The sequence below is a fragment of the Medicago sativa genome, chromosome 3 (assembly GCF_051527215.1).
Source record: "Medicago sativa cultivar Bolivia chromosome 3, Bolivia_mono, whole genome shotgun sequence".
Lineage (NCBI taxonomy): Eukaryota > Viridiplantae > Streptophyta > Magnoliopsida > Fabales > Fabaceae > Medicago > Medicago sativa.
In genome coordinates this window covers 83,311,144-83,319,404 of record NC_140751.1, presented here as the reverse complement: position 1 = coordinate 83,319,404, position 8,261 = coordinate 83,311,144, and the positions used below count along the sequence as shown (strand labels likewise).

The 8,261-nt window shown below is 30.1% G+C and overlaps 2 pseudogenes; both read left to right on the top strand.

The window, feature by feature from the left end:
• The first annotated feature begins 1,532 nt into the window (after positions 1–1,532).
• On the top strand, positions 1,533–3,356 carry LOC146941058 (uncharacterized; annotated as a pseudogene).
• Positions 3,357–3,753: 397 nt separating this feature from the next.
• On the top strand, positions 3,754–7,130 carry LOC146941057 (uncharacterized; annotated as a pseudogene).
• Positions 7,131–8,261: the final 1,131 nt, after the last annotated feature.

The following is an 8,261-nucleotide window of genomic DNA, read 5'->3' as shown; positions in this document are numbered from 1 at the left end:
AAAATGTTTAAAAACTTAAAAGGACTTATGTGTGATCAAAACTTAAAGAACCAAATTGTTACAAGCCTCAAACTTAAATGACTTATATGTGATCAAAATAACTTAAAGGATCAATCTATTACAAACATCAAACTTAAATTTCCTCTGATGTAATTTAGCCTTATTAGCCTTTTAACTATGATGCTAGGTTTCATTATTAGGGTTGATCATACTCATTTGTTTTAAATATTAATATGGTTGGTCATACTCATATATTATATTTTTTGCGTTAAATAATTTAATAGTTAGAAAAAAAGTTAGAAATTCACCTATTAAGAAGAAAAAGTTAGAAATTTAGTATTTAGACCATAACCCTACATATATAAATGTGATGTCTCTATCAACAAAACTAAGTTCACTAGGACTCATACACACCATATTATCCAATGCAAATTTGCCTAATATGTTAGGGAACAAACATATATCTCTGCTTAAAAGAAATAGGATGATAAATTGATAATAGATACGTGTGTGTGTGTGTGTATATATATATATATATATATATATATATATATATATATATATATATATATCTCTTATTTATAAAAGTTCTTAAGTTTCTTAGACAACTTTTTGGAGTCAAAAAAGTTGTTGCACATTTCCTTCCTAATTTTTTGGAGTTTCTTTATATTTTTAGAAAATGATCGCGTATCTTATTAATAATCTTATTTATCTTATCTTATTTATAAAAGTTCTTAAGTTTCTTAGACAACTTTTTGGAGCTAAAAATGTTGTTGCACATTTCCTTCCTAATTTTTTGGATTTTCTTTATATTTTTAGAAAATGATCGCGTATCTTATTAATAATCTTATTTATCTTATTTATAAAAGGTCTTAAGTCTCTTAGACAACTTTTTGGAGCTAAAATTTGAGGTTAATATTGTCATTTTAATATTGACATCTCATTATTATTATTATTTAATATATATTTAAGCAATTGAACAAACTTTCGCTAAATTTAATATGGACATCTCATTATTATTATTATTTAATATATATTTAAGCAATTGAACAAACTTTTGCTAAATTTGTGCCATAAACTACTAAATACGTTTTTTTTTCTTCCATAATCTTAGTTTGTTTGTTTTTTTTTTTGTTTTTTATTTCTTTCATAATTTTATTTTGTTTTTCTTTCACATAATTATTTAATAATATATATTTAAGCAATTGAACAAACTTTTGTTAAATTGGTGCCAAACACCACTAAGTACGTTTTTTTTTTCTTCCATAATCTTAGTTTGTTTTTTTTTTCCTTTCATAATCTTATTTTGTTTTTTGTTTGATGGACATCATAGTTTGTTTTCTATTTTCTCTATTTTTTTGGTAGTGCTATTTTCTCTATTTATTTGGCAATATAAACACCAATCCCATATGTTTTTTTGTTTTTGTTAACTATATTCTTTAAATTATAGACTTATTATATTCTTTATACTTTACAGTGCATTTTCCGTTCTCTTATTTTTTTAGCACATGTTTGTATTTTTAAATTATTGAATGGAAAACATTATTGATGTGTTCTATTTCGATTATACATTGATATACACAATTGAGTTTCAGAAACGTGGATTGCCTCATGCACACATCTTAATTTTCCTACATCCTCAATTTAAACATCCAAATCCTGATGGCATTGATAAGATAATATCTGCTGAACTACCTGATGAACAAGTTGAACCTAAGCTATTTAAAATTGTTTCCAGTTTTATGATCCATGGTCCTTGCGGAATACAAAACAAGAATTCTCCATGTATTGATGATAATGGGAAGTGCGCGAAATTTTTCCGATTTTTTTTTGCGATAAAACCACAGTCGATGCAGATGGATATCCTGTGTATATAGAAGGAGGGATGATGGCAGGGTTATTAAAAAAGGTAATGCTTTCGTTCATAATGGATTCGTTGTCCCATATAATAAACATCTATTGATGAAATACAATGCTCACATAAATGTTGAGTGGTGTAACCAATCCTGTTCCATAAAATACATGTTCAAGTATATCAACAAAGGACATGACCGTATAACAGCTTCATTTTATAAAGGATCTCCTGATCAAGAACATAATGGGTTGGTTGACGAAATCAAGTTATATTATGATTGCAGATATTTGTCATCGTGTGAGGCATCATGGATATTATTTGCTTTTCACATTAGTTACAGAGAACCATCAGTTGAAAGATTGTCTTTCCATTTGGAAAATGAACATTATGTTACCTTTTATGATCATGAGAGAATTGATAATGTTCTAGACAGTGGCGGATCTCTTCAGGGGGGGGGGGGGGGGGGGCACGGCATCCCCCAGATTTTGCTTATATAGTATATTAGATGTAATTTGTCCAACAAATTCTATCCGCTGCAGTGGTTGAGGGGTGCCACAATGTTGTAAAGGTCGCAGGTTCGATCGACACCTGCATGGCTTCTTTTTCACATATTTATCTTTTACTTTTACAAATATTTATCTTTTACTTTTACAAAAAACTGTATTAAAAAAACGATTTTGATGGGATGGGATTCGAACCCACATTCTCCTGCTACTTTCAAACAATTCATACCACTAGGCCAGTTGTTAATTATTGCTATTGGTTGAAACCATTTAATATATATTTCATAGAAGTTGGCACCCCCAAATATTTAAGTCAAGATCCGCCACTGGTTCTAGATAAAGAAAACTCAAAAAATTCCAAATTTTTGCCGTGGATGGATGCCAATAAAAAATATCCTATGGCAAGAGAACTTACATATATTGAATTTCCTTCCAAATTTGTATGGAATGAAAAGAAAAAACATTGGAACCCAAGAAAAAGAGGATTTAAAATAGGAAGAATATATTTTGTTCATCCTGGTAGTGGTCAATTATATTACTTGAGGACTTTGTTGAATTATTGTAAAGGTCCTACTTCTTCTGAAGATATAAAGACCGTTAACAATGTTGTCCTAAAGACATTTAAGGATGCTTGCTATGCAAGGGGCTTATAAATGATGACAAAGATCATGTTGATGTAATTAAAGAAGCAGCTCAGTGGGGCACAGGTAGTTGATGCTTGCTAGAGGTATTTAAGTGATGACATTTTATATAGGCAACGAAGGCACCTGAAAATTCCAGGTATATTCAATTCTCATTATTTCTTTTGCTTCATTATTTATAATATTGAATTTTACTATTATCATATTTAACTTATGTTTTCACTCTATATAACATATTTGGTTTTGACTGAAGATGAATTGAAAAATTTAACTTTGGTGGAGATAGAAAAATTGTTGCGGAGAAGGAACAAAAGTCTAAAAAAATTTGAAATATATCTTATTTATAAAAGTTCTTAAGTTTCTTAGACAACTTTTTGGAGCCAATAAAGTTGTTGCACATTTCTTTCCTAATTTTTTGGAGTTTCTTTATATTTTTAGAAAATGATCGCGTATCTTATTAATAATCTTATTTATCTTATTTATCTTATTTATAAAAGGTCTTAAGTCTCTTAGACAACTTTTTGGAGCCAAAATTTGAGGTTAATATTGTCATTTTAATATTGACATCTCATTATTATTATTATTATTTAATATATATTTAAGCAATTGAACAAACTTTCGCTAAATTTAATATTGACATCTCATTATTATTATTATTTAATATACATTTAAGCAATTGAACAAACTTTTGCTAAATTTGTGCCATAAACTACTAAATACGTTTTTTTTTCTTCCATAATCTTAGTTTGTTTGTTTTTTGTTTTTGTTTTTTATTTCTTTCATAATTTTATTTTGTTTTTCTTTCACATAATTATTTAATAATATATATTTAAGCAATTGAACAAACTTTTGTTAAATTTGTGCCATACACCACTAAGTACGTTTTTTTTTTCTTCCATAATCTTAGTTTGTTTTTTTTCCTTTCATAATCTTATTTTGTTTTTTGTTTGATGGAAATCATAGTTTGTTTTCTATTTTCTCTATTTTTTTGGTAGTGTTATTTTCTCTATTTATTTGGCAATATAAACACCAATCCCATATGTTTTTTTTTGTTTTTGTTAACTATATTCTTTAAATTATAGACTTATTATATTCTTTATACTTTACAGTGCATTTTCCGTTCTCTTATTTTTTTAGCACATGTTTGTATTTTTAAATTATTGAATGGAAAACATTATTGATGTGTTCTATTTCGATTATACAGTGATATACACAATTGAGTTTCAGAAACGTGGATTGCCTCATGCACACATCTTAATTTTCCTACATCCTCAATTTAAACATCCAAATCCTGATGGCATTGATAAGATAATATCTGCTGAACTACCTGATGAACAAGTTGAACCTGAGCTATTTAAAATTGTTTCCAGTTTTATGATCCATGGTCCTTGCGGAATACAAAACAAGAATTCTCCATGTATTGATGATAATGGGAAGTGCACGAAATTTTTTCCGAATTTTTTTTGCGATAAAACCACAGTCGATGCAGATGGATATCCTGTGTATAGAAGGAGGGATGATGGCAGGGTTATTAAAAAAGGTAATGCTTTCGTTCATAATGGATTCGTTGTCCCATATAATAAACATCTATTGATGAAATACAATGCTCACATAAATGTTGAGTGGTGTAACCAATCCTGTTCCATAAAATACATGTTCAAGTGTATCAACAAAGGACATGACCGTATAACAACTTCATTTTATAAAGGATCTCCTGATCAAGAACATAATGGGTTGGTTGACGAAATCAAGTTATATTATGATTGCAGATATTTGTCATCGTGTGAGGCATCATGGATATTATTTGCTTTTCACATTAGTTACAGAGAACCATCAGTTGAAAGATTGCCTTTCCATTTGGAAAATGAACATTATGTTACCTTTTATGATCATGAGAGAATTGATAATGTTCTAGATAAAGAAAACTCAAAAAATTCCAAATTTTTGCCGTGGATGGATGCCAATAAAAAATATCCTATGGCAAGAGAACTTACATATAATGAATTTCCTTCCAAATTTGTATGGAATGAAAAGAAAAAACATTGGAACCCAAGAAAAAGAGGATTTAAAATAGGAAGAATATATTTTGTTCATCCTGGTAGTGGTCAATTATATTACTTGAGGACTTTGTTGAATTATTGTAAAGGTCCTACTTCTTTTGAAGATATAAAGACCGTTAACAATGTTGTCCTAAAGACATTTAAGGATGCTTGCTATGCAAGGGGCTTATAAATGATGACAAAGATCATGTTGATGTAATTAAAGAAGCAACTCAGTGGGGCACAGGTAGTTGATGCTTGCTAGAGGTATTTAAGTGATGACATTTTATATAGGCAACGAAGGCACCTGAAAATTCCAGGTATATTCAATTCTCATTATTTCTTTTGCTTCATTATTTATAATATTGAATTTTACTATTATCATATTTAACTTATGTTTTCACTCTATATAACATATTTGGTTTTGACTGAAGATGAATTGAAAAATTTAACTTTGGTGGAGATAGAAAAATTGTTGCGGAGAAGGAACAAAAGTCTAAAAAAAATTGAAACCATGCCTCAAGTGAAAATGCCTTTGAATCCTGAATCTTACAATCAACTTATTTCTCACAAGCTTAATTATAATCATTGTGATCTAATTCTGGAGCACAAAAAATTAACTTCCACAATGACTGAAGAACAAAGGAGCATATACGACACAATCATGAGTTTTGTGGATGCGAACAGCGGTGGTTTTTTCTTCATTGATGGGTATGGTGGAACCGGTAAAACCTTCATTTGGAAAGTGATATCTGCAGAAATTAGATCGAGAGGAGAAATTGTTTTGACAATAACATCAAGTGGGATAACAGCATTACTTATTCCAGGTGGCAGGACAGCACATTCTAGATTTGGCATACCCATACAAATATTCGAGAATTCAACTTGCCCTATCAAGCCAGAGGATCCTTTAGCGCAACTAATCATTGAGTCAAAACTTATTATTTGGGATGAAGCTCTGATGCTTCATAGGCATTTCTTTGAAGCAGTTGATAAGACTTTTAGGGATATACTTTGTGTCTCTGATCCTAGAAGTGCGGATATTCCTTTTGGAGGAAAAGTGATCGTCTTGGGTGGTGATTTCAGGCAAATTCTTCCGGTCATTCCAAGAGCACCAAGACATGATGTTGTTGATGCTAGCATTAATTCATCGCGCCTTTGGAAACATTGTCGAGTCTTAAAATTGACCAAAAACATGAGGCTACAAACTGGATCTTCATGTTCTGATGTCAATGAACTCAAAGAGTTCTCTGACTGGATTTTAAATGTTGGAGATGGAAATATTGGAGACAACAATGATGGGGAAGCTGAAATTGAAATACCAGATGACATGTTGATCAAGAACTCAGGTGACCCAATTTCTTCAATTGTTAATAACACATATCCATCACTTTTGGAGAATATGAGTGATATTTCATTTTTTTCAAGATAGGGCAATTTTAGCTCCTACCAATGATATTGTTGATTCACTGAACAATTAAATTTTATCGATGATTCCTGGTGAGAAAAGAACATACTTAAGTGCTGATAGTCCGTCTACACAGGATGAAAATATTAATGGTCCTGATCAGATTCGTACTCCAAAATTTTTGAACACCGTCAAATCTTCATGTTTGCCAAACCATGAGTTAAATCTCAAGGTTGGAGTTCCAATTATGTTATTTAGAAATATTGATCAACCGTTAGGATTATGCAATGGTACGCGCCTTATAATTACGCAAATGGGGAATTTCGTACTTGAGGCAAAGATAATATCAGGAAACAGTATTGGACAAAAGGTATATATCCCAAGATTGACTTTGTCTCCATCTCCATCTGATACAAAACTTTCTTTTACGTTTCAACGTAAACAGTTTCCTATTATGGTCTCATTTGCAATGACTATCAATAAGAGTCAAGGACAATCTCTTAAAAATGTTGGAATATATCTTCCAAAACTCATATTTTCACACGGACAGTTATATGTTGCTCTTTCACGCGTTACTTCAGGTGCTGGGCTGAAGATGCTGATTTGCGATGACGAAGGACGTGTCTCCAACAAAACTAATAATGTTGTCTACAAAGAAGTCTTTCAGAATTTAAGATAGGTAATTTACACATATACATATTCGTATATATTTTCTATTTGTTTATTGTTGCGTGCATCTAGCTATGTTTTTCAAAGCACTTTTATTTAATAATGCCTTTCTTTCGAACTATATGTGTGTGTGTGTGTGTGTGTGGGCGCACACGCGTGTGTAAGAAATAATATTTAGAATTTTGTTGTTGACAAAAAAGTCAAAACTTATCAACTAAATTTGTTTCACAAATTAACAATATGTTATGCATTTTTCTTAAACTTTTTTATATGGTTATGTAATTTGTATTTCTCTTTATACCTTATGCCATTTAAAATAATCGTGTATAATCATACAAATTTATTTTATTTCATGCTAGGTTGATCATCATCTTTATGATGAATTTTTAATTTGGAATCAGCAAAAGTCATGGACACTAAATTGAGTTTTACCGATTCAATTGTTGAGAATTGATACGACTTTATTATCCACAAATTTGTATATTATTACTCAAGACAAACTTATATTAGTAGTTGCATTTGGTTATTTTTATTTATCTATCCAATGTGATAACGAGAATTCTAAATTACTTCAAGTTTTTATTGGTTTTATTTTGGACACGTTAATTCATGGTCACTTACAACTATTATTGTTTCATTTACTATTACTTTATTTATTAATCAATGTCATATCTAACTTCCCGTGCATCGCACGGGTCTAAATACTAGTATATATCTATACTATATATAAAGAAAACTACCTCTTTCAGCACACTTTTGGGTTGGAATTTTCTTTCCAAAAATACCCTTAATTTTAAATACAAATAGCAATTATAAAATAACACGTGGATTAATAATCAATGTCACTAGTCGTCACCGTTAACTTTATTTTACCACCGTTAACAACAGATCAAACTCACAAAAAGTTTAAAAATTATATTTGCACTCTTTATGTCTCTTCTCATGAATTCAAATCGATCTAGAATTCATCATAGTACCCTCTGATCACATCTCATCACCTCTAAAAAATTAGAAAGTTCCAAGGCTCACGAAGTTGATTAATACTTCTGAAGCACCATTGAATGGAATATCTTTAAGGTCCACTTCATGAATTGAATATCTTTCTGTTTTATCCTTCGAGCAATTTACTTTCCGCCAACATTACAA